Source organism: Furipterus horrens, unplaced genomic scaffold, assembly GCF_987537825.1.
Source record: "Furipterus horrens unplaced genomic scaffold, mFurHor1.1.pri manual_scaffold_6, whole genome shotgun sequence".
Taxonomy (NCBI): Eukaryota; Metazoa; Chordata; class Mammalia; order Chiroptera; family Furipteridae; genus Furipterus; species Furipterus horrens.
Genome location: NW_028327176.1, coordinates 110,871,952 through 110,894,324, shown reverse-complemented (window position 1 = coordinate 110,894,324; position 22,373 = coordinate 110,871,952). Strand labels below are relative to the sequence as shown.

Below are 22,373 nucleotides of genomic sequence, written 5' to 3'. Positions count from 1 at the left end.
CTATGCTGTTCTTCATTGCTTCAATATCCTTTGTGTTTCTTTGCTTCGAACATCAGTTCATTATTGACAATGTGGTATTAAAGTTCTCTACTCTGAGTATATTGCTGTCAATATCCTTCTTGAAGTCCTTAAAGATTTTTCTTATATATTTGGGTGCTCTTATGTTGGGTCCATATATGTTTACAAGGGTTATATCTTTTTGATGGATTGTTCCCTTAAGTATTATGAAATGTCCTTTTTTGTCTCTTTTTATGGCGTCTGCTGTGAAATCTGTTTTGTCTGATATAAATACTGCTACCCCTACTTTTTTATGTTAATTTTATTAAACAATTTTTTCCATCCCTTTATTTTCAGTCTGTGTAGATCTTTTGTTTTGGGGTGGGTCTCTTGTAGACAGCATTTATGTGGGTCCTGCTTTCTAATCCATTCAGCTCCTCTATGTCTTTTGATTGGTGCATTTAATCCATTTACATTTAAGGTTATTATTGACAGGTACTTATTCATTGTCATTTTTTCCCTTTTTACCTATGTTCCTCTCTGTCTCTCTCTCTCTCTTTCTTCATATTCTTTTTTTTGTTTGTTTTTGTTATAGCACAACTTATATATTCCAAATGGACAAAATTAGTATCATTTACAGTATCTTAAGATAAACTGATTTTGAATAAGAGCTTCCTTTCCAGTACTTTGAGGTCTATAAGACATATCTAGAAAATTTACTACTATGGAAAATGAAAACTGCTTAAATCGAATGGGGGAAAGAGTGAACCTGTGTTGTTGTTTATTTTTTTAAATTAATTTCTGTAACACTGTCCTTCAGGTGGCTGAGGGAGTTTCATATCTTCTTTAGACATTATTAGGCACCAAAACTCCTGCAGGACAACTTTGATACTATATAAATTCTGCCATTTTGCTAGCACTGATATGGTCTTGGGTCCACAACTCCATTATAACTATTAACTCCATTCATATTCATTTTTTTGTTAAAAATTTTACAAAGGGGGGTGCTTCTGGGTATTTAGATCCACAATCTATTTTAAGGCTTTGTATTCAGTTTTCATAAATTGTCTGAGCCCGTGGTGGCTGCCATCTTGTGTCACTGTCACTCGAAGGCCAGCCTCTTTCTTCATATTCTTAAAGCAGACCATTTAACATCTCTTGCAGTGCTGGTTTGGTGGAGATATATTCTTTTAGACTTCTTTTATCTGGGAAACTTCTTATTTCACTTCCCATTGTGAATGAGAGATTTTCGGGGTAGAGTAGTCTTGGTAGTAGGCCTTTGTTTTTCATTGCTTGGAATACTTTTGGCATTCGTCTCTGGTTTGTAGTGTTTCTGTTGAGAAATCTGATGATAGCCTTATCAGAGCTCCCTTGTATGTTATTAGCTGTTTCTCTCTTTCTGCTTTTAGGATTCTCTCCTTGTCTTTCAATGTTGCCATTTTAATTATGTTGTATCTTGGAGTGGGCCTGTTTCGATTCATCTTCATTGGGACCCTCTGTGCTTACTGAACTTGCATGGCTTTTTCTCTCATCAAGTTAGAGAAGTTTTTTGTCATTACTTTTTCAAACAGGTTTTCTATCCCTTGGTCCTTTTCTTCTCCTTCTAGTATTCCTATGATATAGATATGATTACATTTCATGTTCTCCTGAAACTCTCTTAAACCATTTTTATTCTATTTCAGCATTTTTTCATTTTGTTGCACTGTTTGGGAAATTTTTTCTATGTTGTCCGCCAGTTCCCTGATCTGATCTTCTTCCTCTAACCTGCTTTTGATTCCTTGTACTGTGTTCTTCAATTCAGAAATTGTATTTTTCATTTCCTCCTGGCTCTTATTGATAGCTTCTATGTCCTTTTTAATGCTAGTGTAATTCTCAGTAAGTTCCTTGTAGTTTCCCTGAAGTTCTTTGTAATTTTCTTTGAACTCGCTGAACTCACTGAGCGTCCTTATAATTCATGTTTTGAATTCCATGTCTGATAGTTTGCTTTCCTCTTTTGTGATTCTTCTTGTTTGTTTCTGCTTCTTAGATTGATCTGTATTTCCTGGATCTGCCCTTGGTGGTATCAGATCATGTACCAGTCTGGGCCTAGGCAGCCTGTTAGAGACTACCAGAAATCTACTGCCTTTGTCTGTCTCCTTTAGCTGTTAATCTATTCAATCTGTGGTCAGCCTTCAGATTTAAGAACAGAGAGTGGGACAGATTAATTACTGTGGGTGGGGCTATTGTTTCCCCTCAGGCTGATGCCACTTGGAGGGGAGTGGCCTGCTGGCAGTACGGGGAATGAGTTAGCAGTGGGACCTGGTCTGTTGCTTCCTCAGTTCTCTCCTCAAAGCCACCACCTGAAAATCTCCTTAAGCATCTCTAGTCCTTTCTGTCCTCTCTCTGCTCGGAGGCCAGGGCAAGTGGATGCCAGTATATTTTTGTATGTGATCCCTTTAGGAACTCTTCATCTCCAGCTGTTTCTTTCAGGCCACCAAAAAAAAAAAAAAAAAGAAAACCACCTGTGCCTTTTCACTTTTTAAAGCTGAATGTTATCTTACTTTCCACTCTGTTGCTGTAGGCTGGGAATCCCAGCTGGGGGTTTAGACTCTGCCCTTCTATGGAGGATATCCAGCAGCTGAGTTATTTCTCAGTCCCTTCAGCTGCCACCCATGGGAGCCCAGCCAGCCCTCTTGACTTCTTACAAGTCACATTGTGATGAAGCGACCTTTTCTGTCTGTCCGTGGTTATAAGGCTTCTCTCCAGCTAGTGTTCAGTTGGTTATTCCAGATGACTTCTCCACAATTAAGTTGTAATTCCACATTGGTCCTGGGAGGCATTTGGTGTAGCTTCTACCAATTCCTCCACCATCTTGGATGCTATTCTTAATTTTTTGAGGAACCGCCGACTGTTTTCCATAGTAGCTGCACCAGTTTGCATTTCTACCAGCAGAGAATGGGGGTTCCTTTTCATTTGCAGCCTTTCCAATACTTGTTATTATTTGTCCTGTTGATAATAGCCATTCTGACAGGTGTGCAGTGGTATCTCATTGTAGCTCTTTTTTTTTTTTTTTTTCAGAGAGATGTCTTTGATCTTATGTTATTTTTTTTTTCTTTTAGGTATATATTTTTTATTATGTTGTTACAGTAGTTCCAATTTTTACTCCCTTTTCTCCCCTCTTTCCAGTACCCCCTTTCCCTTCAGCAATCCCACCCCCCCTTAGTTCATGTCCATAGGTCATGAATATAGTTCTTTGGTTTCACCCTTTCCAATATTATTCTTAACTTCCCCCTATTTCGTACCAACCGATTATGCTTCTTATTCCCTGCATCATTTCCCCATTTCTCCCCCTTCCCCCTTCTGAGCTGATAACCCTCCAAATGATCTCCACACCCACAACCCTGTTCCCATTCTGGTATGCTTAGTTGGATTTTGTTTTCATTTTTAGATTCAGTTGTTGATAGTTGTGAGGTTGTTGTCATTGTAATGTTCATAGTTTTTATCCTTTTCTTAAATAAGTCCCTTTAACATTTCATATAATAATTGATTGGTGATGATGAATTCTTTTAGCTTTACCTTGTCTGGGAAACACTTCATCTGCCCTTCCATTCTAAATGATAGCTTTGCTGGATAAAGTAATTTTTGTTGTAGCTCCTTGCTTTTCAACACCTTGAATACTTCTTGCCAGTCCCTTCTTGCCTGCAAAGTTTCTTTTCAGAAATCAGCTGATAGTCTTTGATGCACCCCTTTGTAGGTAACTCTCTGCTTTTCTCTTGCTGCTTTTAACATTCTCTCCTTATCTTTTACCTTTGGCATTTTAATTATGATGTGTCTTGATGTGGTCCTCTGGGTCTAGCTTGTTTGGGATTCTCTGTGCTTCCTGGACTTGTATGTCTTATTCCTTCACCAACTTAGGGAAATTTTCCTTTATTATTTTTTTCACATAAGCTTTCAATTTCTTGCTCTTCCCCTTCTCCTTCTAGCACCTCTATAATTTGGATGTTGGCACATTTAAAGTTGTCCGAGTGGTTCCTAAGCCTCTCCTCATTTTTTTCAGTTATTGTTTCCTCATTCTGTACTGTTGACTGCTTTTTTCTTCTTTATGTTCTAAATCATTGACTTGAACCCTGGTTTTCTTCCCTTCACTATTGATTTTGTGGGGATTTGCCTTTGTTTCACTTAGCATAGCCTTCACTTCTTCCCTTATGTGTTTGCTGTACTCAAGCATATCTGTCAAGCCCTTGAGCATCTTTATCATCAGAGTTTTGAACTCTATATTTCTTAGGTTGACTATTTCCTCATCACTTAGTTCTCCCACTGGATCCTTGATCCATACCCTCTTTTGGTCCACACTTCTCTGTCTACTCATCTTGACAGGCTCCTGTGTTTATTTGCCTCTGTGTCTTAGGTAAGGTGTCGCTTCTGTTATGTTGTAAGGGGTGAAGCCTTGGGTATTTGTCAGTATGGAGGACCTGTTTCACCAAGTTGTGGCACTGTATGTGGGGGAGGGGTTTGAGAGGGAACAATGCTGCTTGCTCATCACTTGCCCCTTTTCCAGGCACTTCTCCCACTACTGTATGGGACTGGCACCCCTCTAGCTATTGCTCTGGCCGTTGTTCCCAGAGTGGGTGAGTCTACATACTTTCTAGGACCATGGGGGCACTTTAAACAAGTGGACTCTGCTGAGAGACTGGCAGTTTTTTTTTTTCTGTCCCAATCCCCACTGGTTTGCACAGTCAGAAGCATGAGACTTGATTTTCTTCGGCTAGGACGGTGAGCTTATCTGGTGAGGAGCTGGGAATGCTTCTCAGGTGTCCCTCCAACTTTTTAAAACATGTAACTGTGCTTTCCTCCAGCCTGTGGCTGCCCTCATAGCTGCCACCACCACACTGTGTCCTCTCCGCCCTGGATCCACCCCTTCTACCTGTCTGGATGAGTATTTCTTCTTTGTATCTTTTTTTGTTGGACTTCCATGCAGCTTGATTTTCTGAAACTTCTGGTTGTCTCTAGTTTTGAGGTAGTTGTTATCATTCTTAGTTGTGGAGGGAAATGCAGTATGTCTGTCTAGGCCTTCATCTTGGCTGGAAGTCTTGATCTTAGGTTATTCTTTTACTGTAGTTTTAATTTACATTTCCATAATAGATAGTGAAGTTTAGCGTTTTTTCATATATCTGTTCACCATTTGTATGTCTTCTTGTGGGATGTGACTGTTCAGGTTCTCTGCCCACTTGTTAATTGGATTATTTGTTTGGTGTTGAGTTGTATGAGTTTTACGTATATCTATTTTGGATATTAACTTATTGGAGCTGTTATTTGAAAATAACTTCTCCCATTCAGTTGGTTGCCTTTTTGTCTTATTTGTGGTTACTTTTGCTGTGCAGAAGCTTCTTAGTTTCATATAGTCTATTCATTTATTGTTGCCTTATTTCCTTTGCCTTTGGGGTGCAATTCATAAAATCTTTTCTAAGACCAAGGTCCATAAGTTCAGAACCTATATTTTTCTATGTAATTTATTGCTTCAGGTTTTATGCTTAGGTTTTTGATCAATTTTGAGCTAATTTTTGTATATGGGGACAAACTGCAATCTAGTTTCATTCTCTTGCCAGTGGCTTTCCAACTTTCCTAGCAGTATTTGTTGAAGAAGCTTTCTTTTCTCCATTGTATATTTTTGGCTCCTTTGTTAAAAATTATTTGTCCATATACATGTGAATTTATTTATGGACTCTCATTTCCGTTCCATTAGTTTGTGTGTCTGGTCTGTGTGCCTCTGCCAGTACCATGCTGTTGTGATTATCTTCACTTTGTACTATAGTTTGAAGTCAAGGAGTGTGATACCTCTGGCTTTATTTTATTTTGTGAGAATTGCTTTGGCTATTTGGGGTCTTTTGTGGTTCCATACAAATTTGGTAATTTTTTTGTTCTGTTTTTAAAAAAAATGTAATTTAGATTTTGATGGAGATTGCATTAAATCTGTATATTGCTTTAGGTAATACACCCATTTCACTATGTTGATTCTTCCAATCCATTAACATGGAATACCTTTCCATTTCATTGTATCTTTTCAATCTTTTTTAATAATGCTTTGTAGTTTTCAATATTTAGGTCCTTCACATTCTTTGTTAAGTTTTTTCTTAGGTATTTTATTCTTTTTGTTGCAATTGCAACATGGGATTTTCAAAATTTTTTTCTGAAATATTATTGTTAGTATATAAGAATGCAGTGAATTTTTGTATATTGATTTTGTATTCTGCAACTTTACTGTATTAGTTTATTGTTTTTAATAATTGTGGGGTGAAGGTTTTAGGGTTTTCTGTATACAGAATCATTTTAGAGCAGGTAACATAAAGAAATAAAAGGCATCTAAATTGGGAGTGAGGAAGTAAAAGTGTCACTTTTTGCAGATGACATGATTCTTTATACATTTATTCACTTATTAATGGATATTTAGGTTGTTTCTACTTTTTGGGTTATTGTGGATAATGCAACTATAAATGTTCCTGTACAGGTCTTTTTGTGGACATATGTTTTCTTTTATTTTGAATAAATATCCACAAGCAGAATTGCTGTTTCATAATTTTAAAGCAAAACCAAAGAGTTATCCACAATGCCTCCACCTTTACTCTTCTCTCAGCAACATATGAGAATTCCAGTGGCTCCACATCATTACCACAATTCGATAGTCTCAGTATTTTTTATTTTACTCATTAAAGAGGGTATCTGTCTTTTTCCCCATTGCTTTTTTTTTTTTTTTTTTGGCAAAAATTCTCTTAATGACTAATTTATGTCCATTCTACTTCTAAACTTTTTTTTTTTTACTATAGTTATTCTAAATTTGTCTTTACTAACATAAATTTCTCTAAGGCAGTAACATTATTATTTCTCTAGTAGTGTCATTCTGTAACCTCCACACAGCTAACACAATAATATACATTTTCAGCGACTAAATGTGCATTAAATTCTTAAGTCAGAGAATATTTGAGATAAAAGGGACATTATTTTGGTAAATACTTTGCTTTAGAGCTACTGTGAATTATCCAGATTGTGCTTGCACAGACATGTTTAAATTACACAATGACTAAGTTCAAACGAGGAAGCAGAACATTGTACATCATACGAGCCTGCTTCTCTTGAGCATCTCTAACTAAAAACATATCCTCAGGAATGCTTACCACCCTGTGATATCTATTGTGTGTTTCTTAGCTGGTGTCCTTGACAACTTTCCCATTTTGGAGACCATCTCAAAGTTTTATTTAGGATGTCATAGGAAAATAAGGGATTGCTTTGGGTTTCACAGAAGCTGTAATATTTCAGTTAGTATTGAGACACTGTATTTTAATTTTTACTATATGTATTATTGTATCTTTTATTGTAATAGGCCCTGAAAATAAGAAAGTACAACTTTCTCCTTGGAGACTGTGATAACCACTGGATAAGCTAGTGATGTGAGGCACATCTTGTAAGATAAATGTCTGTACAAGTTTTATAGGTACCCAAAAAATCTACACAAGTCAGATATGGATCAACTCCATGAGGCTTTCAGACTCTTAAATGACCAGATCAGCACATATTGCTATTCACATCTTTTTAAACTATTATTTATATTGCTTTTAAAAAAATTTACATATGACAAGTGGCACATAAATTGTGTAAAAAATTTCAAATATCTACACTTAAAAATTAGGCATTAAAGGATTTCCTTATATGTATGTGAATTATTTTAAATATAATTATTATGAAAATTTACAGCATGCTATAAATTATGACAACAATTACCAAAAGCCTGGAGTATGGATAAAAAATTATTTACTATGGTGCCTTTTCCTTTGAAAATCTCTTAACTATTGCCTTAATTTATCTGTCCCATAAATTTTGGAGATAATACTTTTCTAAATATATTTTTCATAGTGTATAAAGACATGTCTTGAAATTTGGCAGAATATCTTATAGTACCTAAGTTCAAAAGCATAACTATTTTTCCTAAGTTACAGATTAGGATCTGGCTATTTCTAAACACTGACAACAGTTTCAATGCCTCTAATGCAGTCAACACAGAAATCTTGCTGTACTGTCTGTTGATCCTTATAAGTGTATATGCCTTTCAAATGCAGCAAAGGTGTTACAGACTTTTTTTGTTGATAGTATATTTCTACATTTGGAGTTTTTGAAATTTTACTGAAGTTCTTTTTAGGAGATCCTGGGAATCAGAAGTATATCTGACATCATATTATGCTTAACGTTTTTTGGCAAAGGTAACATGTTTACTCATTAGATAAAATATTTCCTCATTCTGTCAAATGATCTATAAAAACTGTATGGGAAGATATTGCTTCATTCCACTTAATACCCTGCTGTATCTTTGCACTCCTTGGGATTTAGAATACTGACCTGGAGTTATAATGGCAAGATGTGTTTTGTGGTTAGGAACCAAAAGTCAAATGCTTATAATATACTTTACATATAGTTGTAGAATAATAGCAAATCCTCAAGGTGATTTTTTTTTGCTGATGTTGAAGATCAGAATTTTTGGATAACAAGATAAACACTAAGAAATAAACCAGTAAATTCATTTCATTGGCAGTGGCCTGACAATTAAGGTAATGACAGGGTGTTGGTGTCATTGCATATCTTGATCTCTCCTGTGATTCTGATAGCAAAACTGAACATTGCAGGGTATAATATCCAGGTATTGTCCTTACCATGATATCCTAGAGGAATCATGCATAATCTTTCCATTTTAACCACTATTCTACATTACCTCTGTGTATTAGGGAAAAAGATAGATGCTATAAATCTTTTAATACATTTAAAAAACAAAAAGTAATTTATTAATTTAAATTCTACAAATGATTGTTGTTATTCTATATTATATTGGTTTGAAGTAAATATTTGAATTGAGGTTTTGGAGGCCTAGGGTACACAAGGCTGGTTTATTTCTAAATACTGTTCGGCAACTAATATATACTAATGTGGATTTTTTCCAGTCTATAGGTGGAAATTAATTACATTTGTAACCTGTGAGAAGTATTTTTCAGGGTATCTGAAAAAAACACTTTGGTTAAATTTTTCAAATATATATACTAAAATCAGAGTTCATGAGTGCACTTAAAAATGTTTTATTTACATTTAAGATACATAAAGTGTACAAGCCTTAAATGTCCAGCTCAATGCAGTTTTATATGTGTATGCATACTCATATATGAAATCTAAGGTATACTTAATAAAATATTAAAGTTTTAGCCTCCTGTTATTTAATAAAAAGATCTAGCTTTTTTCTTTAGTAAGCAGGAGAAATGTGTTTAGATAAGCAAACCTATTGCCCTGAAGTATGGCTAGAGGCCAGGTGTGATGGTCACTTTATGGTCAACCTGGCTAGGCTAACTTACCCCGTTATTCACTAGACACTAATGTACATGTTGCTGTGAAGGGATTTTGGAGATATGATTAACATCTATAATTAGTTGACTTCAAGGAAAGGAGATTACTCTTAATAATCTAGATGGACCTTGTCCCATCAATTGCTAGGCCTTGAGAGAAGCATGAGGTTTTCCTGAGGAAGAAATTTGGCCTGTGGACTATAGCAGTATGAAATAAAATCAAGGATTCTGTGAGAGACATGTTTATATCAAATTACAGAAAATTATAGCTCAGCTCCACAGTATGTTTAGTTTCAGATGTCCTTGATGCAGCAGTGGGTTCTTTTATGACCCTGAATTCCCCTGATTTCTTTCACTTTTCTAATTACTCTCTCAGTGCAGATTCTACTGCATGGACCTTCTCTTCTGTTTGTACTTAAATAAGTTTGACAAGAGTACGTCTTAAGCCATCTCCTCCTACTCTGTGCTCTCCTCTTAGGCAATGTATCCATAATTGTGAGAGCAATTATAACTATATGCTAATGATTTCCAAATTAATTCATTAGCCCAAATCCCTTTTCTGAGATGTAGATACACATACATAAACCCACTTATGACAGCTTGGCTTTAACATCTCCAAGTTGCCTGAGAATCAACATGCTCAAAACCCAGTTCTCCAACTTTCCCACCAATGGCTGCCTCAGGTGCAGCTGCAGGTCATTCATCAGAGCATACGCGCAAGTGCCAATGAATGAGAAGTGTTAATGATTAAAATTTAGTCAGGAGAGTAGAAATAACCACATTTAGCACTCCTTCCTCAGCATGTCTAGGTTTTAAGACTAATCATCTGACTCTAAAAACTTTGTACTAAGCTGAACTTTGTTCAGCTTTGTACTAAACATTGCAATCTTTTCTCTTTTTTTAGGTTTTGAATATGCTCTGTAAATAACAAATAATTTGATTTTGTATATAGTTTTATATGATACAGGAGGTAACAAATCCGAGTAATAAAGCTTTCAAACATTATTTACAGTTCTTGAGATAGGTATTATTACCCCTATTTTGTAGACAAGGCAATGCAGGGAGATAAAGTATTTTCTCCAAGATCATACAAGGTAGCAGGAGTGTTAAAATTTAAAATATAAATATATCTGGCTCAAAAGTCCATTAGCTTTCAACTTCATGAATCCAGGAATTGACATTCCCTTACCTAACCTATGTTTTAAAAGCTTACATATTCAAAAATGTCTTAGCTAATAGCAGTGTTTGAAAAATTGAATCTAGTGTTCACATTATAGAGTCTTAGAAATTATAACTTATATATCTTCTTATGTAACATAAAATAGCATTGTGATTTTTTTTTAACGAAGCTATTATATTCTTTTGTTTTGTATAATAGAATAAAGGATTTTATTAAATTTAACAGTGGAATCACTGGGTCATAAGGCAGTTGCATTTTTAATTTTTTGAGATAACTTCATACTGTTCTCCACAGTGGCTGCACCAGTCCGCATTCCCACCAACAGTGCATGAGGGTTCCCTTTTCTCCACATTTTCAGCAACATTTTTTTTCTTGATTTATTGATGAGAGTTATTCTGATAGGTGTGAGGTGATATCTCATTGTGGTTTTAATTTACATTTCTCTGATGATTAGAGATGTTGAACATTTTTTTGTATGTCTATTAGCCATGTGTATGTTCTTGGAGAAATGTCTAATTAGGTTCTTTGCTCATTTTTAAAATTGGATTGTTTATTTTTTCTGGTGTTGAGTTTTATAAGCTTTTTATAAATTTTGGATATTAACCTTTTATTAGATGTATCATTGACAAATATGTTCTGCTATTCAGTGGGTTGTTTTTTCATTTTGTTGATGGTTCTCTTTGCTCTGCAAAACCTTTTTAGTTTGATATAGTCTTATCTGTTCATTTTTTCTTTTGTTTCTCTTACCTGAGAAGATGTATCAGAAAAATTATTGTTATGAGAAATGTCCATAACTTTATTGCTCATGTTCTCTAATAAAACTTTTATGGTTTTTAGTCTAATATTTAAGTCTTCAATCAATTTTGAATTTATTCTTGTGCATGGTGTAAGGTGGTCTAGTTTCAATTTTTTGCACATATCAGTCCAATTTTACCAACACCATTTGTTGAATAGATTATTTTTACTCTCTATTTTTTTCCCATTAATCTATATATTTGTTTTTATACCAGTACCATTCTGTTTTGATTACTGTGGTTTTGTAGTGTAGTTTGATATCAGGTAGTATAATTCTTCCAACTTTATTCTTCTTTCTCAAGATTACTGTGGCTATTCAGAGTCTTTTGTGGTTCCATATAAAATTTTGTAATATTTTTTCTATTTCTGTGAAAGATGCCATTGGTATCTTGACAAGAATTGCACTGAATCTATAGATTACTGTTGTAACAGTGGGGAATTTTAACACGCTCTACAATTCTTTTGACATTGTTTCTGTAAATGCTGACTTTGACTAATGTGTAGCTTATAGATAAACAACATATTTGTATAAGAAACATAGGAACTAACTTCAAAAGACAAAGACTCCAACCTTCAGGCATCCCAGTTCTGGGATATTTACCAACCTTATGCTGTGGAGCCAGGATGACTAAACAAGAATGACTCACACTGACCATCACTTGCCTTATCAGAATGTATGGTGTGCTCATCTGCAAGTGGAGAACTTTTCAATCCCCTCCCTTGATTTCTTTGTTCTGTTCCCCTCTCTCTTGGTATAAAAACCTATGCCCCCACTGAAATGTGGAGATGGGCTTTAAGATGTGAGTCCCCCATTGTCCTAGGAAATGGGCTTTGTGACATGAGTCCCACATCTTCCACATGGCCTCACCTGAATAAACAACTTTTTTTGACATTAGCACCTGCCTCTGCAGTATTGACTTTCATGGGAGCATGCAGCTGGACATGCATTCAGTTACATTTTGAGTAATATGGACATTTTTGTGTGTGTGTGCTTTATTTAGTTATTTATTTTTTTGATTTTTCAATTACAGTTGTTCCATTTTTCCCCCATTGCTCCCCCCCCAACCCACCCCTTCTCTCAATATGAACATTTTAATGATGTCAATTCTTTCTATCTATGAACATGGTATATGCTTCCACTTATTTGCATCTTTTTCAGTTTCTTTCTTTGGTGTCTTATAATTTTCTGAGTACAAATCTTTTACATTCTTGGTTAAATTTATTCCTAGTTATTTTGTTCCTTTTGAAGCAATTGTGAATGGTATTGTTTTTTTAGTTTCCCTCTCTGATAGATCATTATTAGTGTATAAAAATGCAACTGATTTCTGGATATTTATTTTTGTATTCTTCTGCTTTACTAAATTCATCTATCAATTCTAGTAGTTTTTTTTTGTGAAATATTTAAGGTTTGTTATACACAGTAGTATCATGTGATCTGCAAATAATAATAGTTTTACTTCTTCTTTTCTAATTTGAAAGTCTTTCTGTCTTTCTTTCTTTCTTTCTTTTTTTTTTTTTCTTTTTTTCTTTTTTTCCTGTCTGACTGCTATGGTTAGGACTTCCAGTATTATGTTGAATAAGAGAGGTGAAAATGGACCTCCCTGTCTTTTTCCTAATCTTAAGGGAAACACTTGTAGTTTTGTTCATTGAGTATGATATTGGCTGTGGGTTTGTCATACACAGCCTTTATTATGTTGAGGTATGTTCCCTCTATTTCTACTTTGTTGAGAGTTTTTATGAAATGGGTGAAAAGTATTGTATTGTAATGTAGCAATTCTCTCAGGCTGTCTTTTAAGCTCCGAGTAGTATGTGTTTCCACACAGTTGAGTGTGTGTGTTTTAACATATCATGATTTCTTTATGTTTGACTACTTTTTATTATTCTGTCTTAGATTCCACAACCTATTTGTATTTATATCCATACTATATAAGCTCACGTGAAAATGTTATTAAATAACTATTAACCTATTCTTCCAGATCATGATTCAATAAAATATCCTGTGGAGTAGAAATGAGAACAATGCCTTTTATATTTTTTACACACAACGGAAACTTATTCAATAAGATTTCTAATAATAAAAAGACCTTTTTTTTCTTACAGTTTGAATATTACAAACACTCCAATTCTTATTATCATTATCCCTCTCAATATTATGCCATTTGCAGTTGACAAGATTTAAATACTTTTGATTTAGAAAAATAGGGTTTTTTTTTTCCTCACTGTTTAAATGATTTAGGTGTTTGCAGATATCTATTTATATCTTCTTTATTGGTTTATATTGTTCATTACAACCACTTTATAGACTCTATTTTCAGTTGCCAATTGCCCTTGGCCTCTTTTCTCAATCCTGGTAAGCTGTAAGTAGCAACCTCTTGCATAACTGTGAACCAGCCGAAGGCTCCCACACAAACTTCATCACCAAATGCCTGCTGTCAATTTAATTATTTAGTATCTTACTCCTACAATATATTTAATTCTTCCAAAAGGGTTTTTAATAAGAAGAAAAGAATATGCAAATAAATATACCAGTATAAATCAGAAAAAACAAACAGATTCCAGGAATATGTATAAAAGAATTAAAATAAATCTGTGGTCAAAACGGTTGTCTGTTGATATTTATTGACTTTTTTTTTCTTAGAAAGTGAGAGAGGAAAAGAAAGACAAAAAAATACATCAATTTGTTGTTCCACCTGTTCATGCACTCATTATTTGATCCCTGTATGTACGCTGATTGAACCCACAGTCTTGGCATATGAAGATGATTATCTAAGCAACTGAGCTACCCAGCCAGGGTGGTCTTGTTTATAAAATAAGTTTCTGCTACCTTATTATTTGTTACAATGGCTAAAAAAGAAAATAATATGTTTCTATATTACTCTTTTTCTTGGCTTCTAAAATTTCAGTAAGATATAGTGAACTATAATAGAATTATACTCATTTTGACTCTTAGATTTAGATTATGGCCACAAAATCAGGACATGCAAAAGTATTTTTATATTGTTTTCTACTTATATAATATATGAATGGCTAGTATTAGGAAGGCTATATAGAATTTGCTCAATGAAATTAGGTTATCTATACCTATACTTTATTTGTACTTCCCTTATTCTGTTTACTATTGAAAAAATATTTTTATCCACTATATTTTAAACTCTCTGATAATTAAAAGTAAAAATTTTTCATAGATCATGTTAACTACTTAGAAACTTTTTACATTTTTTACAGGTTTTAATGTCTTTCCTTCTAATTTGTAAGTATATACAGTGAATCAGTCACAATACTATGCTACAACACACACTCTATTCAAACACTCTTAAAATGCCCCTCTAAAATATGGCAACTAAAGATGCCACATCATTTTCCCCCATTAAAAATTTTTGACACATGATATAAACAATGAAAAACTGTTGAAAGTAAATATAATATGTAATTCTTAGAATATTCCCCATGCAGGAGGCCTTCTGGCCTCTTCATTTAACTTTAGAAATAATTGGTTTAGCTTGAATTATTCAGATTCTATATCTCTTTATCATAGATAATTTGGAAGTTTTTACCATTTTAATAATTGAGTGCCTGTCAATTCAATTAACCATGAAGGACTACAGATCAACAGTTAGACCACACTCCAATTGAACCTGCTAAAATCATTTTGTGTGTGTTCAATTCTTAGAGTTCTCTGGGTCCCATCAATGTACTGTGCCTTATAACCTAAGTAGCAGCTACACTGCTTATTTCCTTTGGGGAAGAGGTGTTTTAAAGGCTGTGAAATGCTGCCTTTTTAAACACACATAATTATAGGTTTTGCATGTGCCTGAATATTTTAATAATTTAAAAGATGCTTTTCTAGTAATCAAAATGAAATAAGTTTCCAAGATAATTACCTCAGTCACTTTAAAGAGTCAATGATGAACATATTCACGGTGTGAGATATAAAAAATGTGATTAAATAGAATTTAGCATTGAATATGTTTTTCTCTCTGCTATCTATTGAAATCACTGCTTAAATTTAGTACTTGTGAGAAATTGGTATTTTCTTAATGGAATATAATTAATAGAATTTTTTTCATTTCAGAAAAAATAAACTATTCAACCTTTTTTCCCCCATTATTTATTATGCTAATGTAAAAGAGCAGGCACATGTGGAAATATGAGGTCTTGGAAATGAACTAACTGACTTCAAAGACTACCTTCAGGGCAAATTCATAGAGTGGACACCATCTCAGTCTTAATTTGAAGATAGTTTAAAAATAAGGAAATTTTAATATTGTGAGCAGAGCACAGCATTAGGGACTTTCTATAATAGTTAAAACACAGGAATTCATTAAGTAGAACTAGATTTTATTCGTAGCTTTCAGCTTTCAGTTAAGGCAGAGGTATAGTTTCCATTCCCCGAGAGATGATAAAGTTGAGGCTTGGAAAAAGATTCCCAACCTACAGGTTGGTATTTGGATATATCTTGATAAGAAGTAGGAGAGAATATAGGAGGTGAGTAAGAAAGTACGTAGTCCTTTGTTCTTTAGACTGAGCCAATAAGAAGGTAAGTGGCCTTTTACAGTGTGGGAGAAGGAAAGATGAACCAACTCTGTAAGCCCTGGGCGTCAAGGAGACCTGCAGAGCCACCATGCTCAGGGACATACATGTCAATGACTCTATCCTTTGTTTCACGGTCCCAGGTTTGTGTCAACAAGAACCCTGACCACAGCACAAAGCATTTATCTTGGATGAGCATTTAAATGTCTCTGGACCTCTGTGACTAATTATGAGAACCTCAGCCATGCTTAGCTGCATTAGCTATTCCAATGAAGGATATAAAGCCTTTTTGTAAGCTACCAAACACACATGGAAGAGATTATTGGGAGAGTGCTTATGAAGGACAAAAAGGAGGGAGGGAACAAGAGAAGGTGAGGAGTGTCTGCAGATATTAATGCCTGCTTGACCCCTTTTAAGCAAAGGAATATAAAACCACAGTGCAGTGTTAGGAAAGTTTGCCTCGTCAGATGGAGATATCCTTGAGCTGCAGTTATGCTTTTAAAAAGTCCCCCATCTTGCAGGAATGGGCCCAAATGAACATCTCTGCTGTGTCAATTGGCTGGGTGCTGCCCTCTGGAAATGTGTGAACTACACGGGGCTAGATTCAGAAGAGAAGCCTCTGACACCATCAGTCTTACTCTCCCTCCACGAGTAAATCTAGATGCACACTTGCAAGGCTACCACTAACACATTGTACAGGCTCCCTCTTCAACTGGCTCCCTACTTAGCCCATGGAAAACACTGGTAGGGATGGGTAGAGACAGGAGAATGACAGGGAAGTACTCTTTCCCTTTTTCTTTTGGCTGGTTATCCAACAGTGGCTGCAGCTCTTTTGTGGTTTCACCTCCCATCACACAGACCCTCTGTGTTTGCCCCAGCAGTTTCTGAGCAGCCCTTGCTATGGTTCCAGGCTTCTGTGCTTTCAATGGGCTTTTCTCACTGTCCCTTTAGCCCTAGGGTGGTTACAGTTTCCTGCTCTATTAATCTCTTGATTCAGTCACTGTACTCTTTTTGGCTTCACAGTTTTCCATCATTTGAATAATCAATTTCTTTTATTCAATTTCTTATGATTTGAAGAGTGAAAATGGTTTCCAATTTTCTGCCTGAACCCTAACTGCTAGAATTAGAATAAATAATGTAAAAATCCATACCACTTCCATAAAATCATATCTTTTTCTTTATATATAGCTTTTAGAAAATACAAATATTACAGTTTTCTAATAATACATTTTTATATTAATATTTTAAAATGATCAATTTTGGGGATATAAATCCTAACTAACATGTTCTTAAAATCACAGCAAAAATGAGTTAAGAAAGAACAAGAAATTACATTTTATAAAGCATGTTTAATTGTTAAAAATATGCAGTATAGTTAGAAACATACAATTTTTTTTAACTGTATTTATTTTTAGAGTAAGGTGAAGGTGGAGAGGAGAGAGAGAGAAACATTGATGTATGAAAGAAATATCAATTGGTTATCTCTCACATATGTCCCAACTAGAGACATGGCCCACAACCCAGGCACGTGCCCTGACCCAGAATTCAACAGGTGATCATTCAGTTTGCAAGATGACTTCCAGTTCACTGAGCCACATCAGTCAGGGCTAGAGACATATCATTCTAATTCTATACTGCTGATCCTGATATTTTAAAAAAATTAATTAGCTTAAAATTAAGTCAATATATATATACGTTATAAAACAGAAAGGTATATTAATTTGGATATTTTTCTTTCCCAGTATTGTTTTCAAGCCAATAGGTAAGGGTAATAAAATGCTTAATGATGCATTTAAAATTGTTAACGTCTTTTTTAATGTACTGTCTAAATACAGATTTATCTACCAGAGAGGTTCATGGTCACCATTTAGATTGAACTGTAATGAACACATTTATCTTGTGTTTTGATCACTAGACAAGTATCTTTCTCAGTGCTTTTGATCAGCCTGCATTCCAAGTATTATCAGTTAGCAAGACTTTCACAGCCTCACATCATCTGTGATAGAGTTCTTTAAACATATGTACATAAAAAGGAGAGTGGGAGGTGGGAAAGAAAGAGGTCAGTGCAAATGGAGGGTTTCTTTTATTTTGTTTTTTGTAGTTTTACTTTACGAATTTATTTAATACCTAAGAAAAAAGTTATACAAATTGTGGACTTTCCTAACTACCTTAATTCTGTGGTCTTGTCTCCTGGACCTTGGCCTCCACCTGATGAAAACTTCCCAGTCAGTTTTGGCCATGCACGAATCTATTCCAAGATTTGAACATGCAAGTCTCCCAGTGTATTTTAGAGTGTACATTCTAAATTCTCTCCTGTAATTTGACCCAATACAAAAGTACTTTATACACTCAATGAGCTGACTGGCTGTCACCTGATGCTGGAGTTAGAGAATGAGCATAAAATCAAACAGCCATTGAAGATCTCAGAAAATTTATACCTTTAAGGTAATATTAGCCAAGTCTTCCCAATGTATGATGCATTTGGAATGTTTTGATTTTTCTTAAATCAAACCCTACTGGGAAAATCAACTCCTTTTTGTTAGGTTGCACCATGTGAAATTGCTGATATATGACCGTTTTGGGCCTAAAATATAGCCATTTCATAAAGGTCAGTAAAATAGGTTCAAAAAAACTGATACAAGATCACCTAAGAACATCTGTTCAAGAAGGGAGATTTTACATACATGTGAAATTAACTAATGCCATTTATAACATAAAAACAATCAGCTCTTGTCTGCATGAATTCATGGGAACTCTGCAAAATGCCCCAAATGGATTTTCCAAAGCATCAAACTTTTCTCTCTGATCTGGTGATCTAGTAAGGTTTCAAGTCAACCTTCCTGGGAAAGAAGTATAGCACAGCCACTCAGGGTTTTCCTTTGTTCTGACCATTCTACTTATAGCAACGTACCCGGCTCCACAGAAAAAGAATCTGTGTGCTTGTTTCAAATAGTCCTGTAAACTTGAACAAATCACCATCAGAACTATCATTTTGTTCCCTTGGAAAGAGGGTATTACTCTGATGATTTCTATGGTACTTTAGGTACTTTTCATCTTAAACATCATTCATTAATATCATTCCATTCTTGAGAAGTGGCTTTACAGGCAAATTGAAACTTGTTCCTGCCTCTTAAAACATTCTTCAGAACTAAATTCTCAACTTAATCAGGACACTATAGCATTTAAAATTTTCTCTGATTCCCACAATTACAAAGCCTCTTAAAGTGACTTTATCTTATTGTTCATTAATGAAGGCTTTCTTTTGTAAATTTATAACCCTGAAATGTTTGTTAATATTGCTTTGCTACTTTTTACGTGTCTAAATCATACATGAAAAAAAATAGCTAAAGTGACTTAAAAAACCATTGCAGGGTTATAAATATAAGTTTAAGCTGCCTGTTCTTGGTGTATTACTCTATCCCTCTCATTTACACAGTTCCCTGAAGGATATGTTCCCACCTGCAGCCAACAGAAGATCCATCAGCATGCCCACACACACAATGTCAGCCTGGAGATCTGTCATTGCTCACAGTTGGCACTGCCTTTGCCACAACCAAAGCCCATGAATGCTGTAGTGCCAAGGTTGCTCTAGCACTCCTTCTACAGTTGTGAATAGGACTTGAGAATGATCCAGAAATCCAGATTTGCCCATTGCTGCTGCTACTGCTGCTCAAAGCATCCCAGAAGTGGGGAAAAAATCATTTTGTCTTCATACCTTTCGTATTCAAACCAGGACTTCTCATCAGCAGAACATGACTGGGAATCAGTTGCCTAAGAAATCTGGGATATGTAGTTTGTTGGCTTCCAGGCCTTATGCTTCAGAAAAAAAAAAAAAAAAAAAAGGGGGAAAGATGGGAATGACTATGAGAGTTATCAAACAAGTACCCGATGCTTTACTTTTATGGATCTTGAGAATCTATTCTTGAGCATCTATTCTTGCCATTGTACCCCTATTAATATCCCACAGGTGATATGTAAAACCACATTATGCTTTCAGCTAATAAGGCAAGTATTCTTTGTGCACATTAAGTTGTTCTCAGAAAAAGGTGAAATACAAGGACCCACAAGTCTCTCTATCAATCTCTGTGTGACTTTAATTTTTTCTCTGGTTCATTCAATATCCATCTTCTGTATTCAGCACACTAAAGACTGAATATGACTGTAAAATACTACCAGTGCTCCTTACATAAGAGGGTAGGTGGAAGGGAGAAAGTGAAATAATAAATAAATCAGTTAATGAATATGCATGATGAATACTTGTAATGCACATTAAAATTACAAATATATAAATAACAGTCAAACAAGAATATGTGCATAATGCCACTATCCTCTCTTCTAAAAATGGTTATATAGACATTCTTGATATTAATGGCTATATAGATAAGTAGGTGAAGAGAGTGAGACAGACAAATGAAGATGAATACAAAGATAAGGCCTAGAAAGCACACATGCTTAAACATTAAGAGATATTTATTAATCATTGACTTGAGAGCCAGTGAAACTTTTTTCCCCCCACAAAACCAGTTTGAGAATCTGTAAAAATATGGAAAAGAAAAAAAAATATGGACATGAGTGGATACCATGCAGTATTTTTCACACTATTTCTGAAGATTCACTGACCCTCTGAAGTTTATCAACCTACTATACATTTTCTACAATGATCATTTATTATTTTTCTAACAGGAGAAACTTAAGTATGTGCTCTTAAGAACAAAAGAATAGGAAGCCTATTTAGTGATGTGGAAACTTTCTATACTTCTAGGAAATTAAAGCAACAAAATCTTTATAAAATTAAAATGGCTACATAATATAAAAGCCACACTATTCTAAAAAATGAGTACATAGTAACTTGCTTTGAGCAAGGGAAGAGGACAAAAAAAATTCTGTTTATGAACTACATCATCTTTGTAACATTATTCATTTTACTATTTAGGTAATATAAAACTCAAATTATTCACTCAAAATTATGCTTACCAACTCAAAATCTTCCGTAAAGATACTGTATTTTTTTAGTTTATTTTCAAACTGTCTCATTTAAGAAACACCTTTGCATTACCAACCAGAAAATACATTGAGCCTCTAGTATAGGAAGAACAAAAAAATCATATATAATAACATCCTAGTGATTAATATCTAATATATGTAGGGGTATAGTTTCAATTTTCTTTGAAAAAATAGATCAAGCAAATTTGCCAGGGAAGTTTTCTATGACACATTGCCATGTTTTTAGAGTCTGTGGATAGCTTTAGAGCTATGAATCTTTCCAAAGCTTCTTCAACTGTGCTCCTTTAATTATCAAACAGGGATCAAATTTGTTCAAACTCATAAATACTGTATGTAATTCAATTGATTAGTGATGATATTGATGCTGTTTAAGAATAGTCTATGTTAACAAATTAACAGAAGAAAGTAACTACATAAAAGTGAGTACCCAAGGCAAAAATAATTGCACCTTATTTATTTCATTTAATAATCAATAGTGAATAAGTTAATTGCATTTTTTCTCAATACTGTTTTCAAGTTATTTCAGGAGGCAGAAATGAAGATGGAATGAAAAATAATAAAGGTAAAATTTAGTTTATGTATGTTTATAATAATTTAACTTAGACACCTAAAATTCAAATAAGAAAAAATATCTAATTTATAATGAAATTAATTTCTAATAGACACAGTTTTATAATTTTGTCATTATTAATGTTCAGCCTTTTAATCCCCTGAGTCCTACCCCATGTTTTAGTACCTAGTATTTGCTTTTTAGGTATGTGTTTTTAGCCAGGGACTAATGATTTCTCAGGTGTCAGGACAGGAGTTGTTTGTGTTAGTAATATTCTTTTGGATATTACTCAGGCACAATGCATAATTCATGAGGCAGAGCTTTACTAAAGCAAGCACTGCAACAGTATTTCAGGATCCCTACATTTCCAATTTTATTTCCTACAATTATCCCTGAGAATTCTAGAAGGTAATCTTCTATTAGTTGCGAACCATTGTCTCCACATTTTGGCACTAGTGATAGGATTAAAAATGACATCTTCCTTTGTGGATGCCCAACAAGTGCTTACTAATGTAAAAATTTGACAGATCTCCAGTCAGATCAGAAACCTCAGTTTGACCTCTCCATGCAGAAATAACTTTATCGTTTATCTGCATGCATATCTGTTACCATCTCTCCTTTCTTTAAATTATCTTAGTTGTTATTCTAAAGCTCTAAATCTATCACGTAGATTAGATAGTACACCATTGTTAGTATCTCATATAAATTTCTTCTTTGGTATGTTAACCCTTTTTCTCCAACACTGTTACAGGCAGGAATGTTACCTATGTTCTTTAATAACCTCCTATAGCAAATAAAACATATTTTCTTATTGAATGAAACATAAGAGGATGAATAAGTCAGTTAAAAGCATAAGCTATTATATCATAGGTATTTACTCAATCCATATTTATTAAGTACCTACCTGATGTCAGATACTATACCTTTCTTTTAATTTTTTAATTTTTATTTATTTTTAGAGAGA

At 34.4% G+C, this 22,373-nt stretch overlaps 1 pseudogene; it reads right to left on the bottom strand.

The window, feature by feature from the left end:
* Positions 1–791: 791 nt before the first annotated feature.
* Positions 792–19,378, bottom strand: LOC150007232 (ubiquitin-conjugating enzyme E2 variant 1 pseudogene; annotated as a pseudogene).
* Between the last annotated feature and the right edge of the window lie 2,995 nt (positions 19,379–22,373).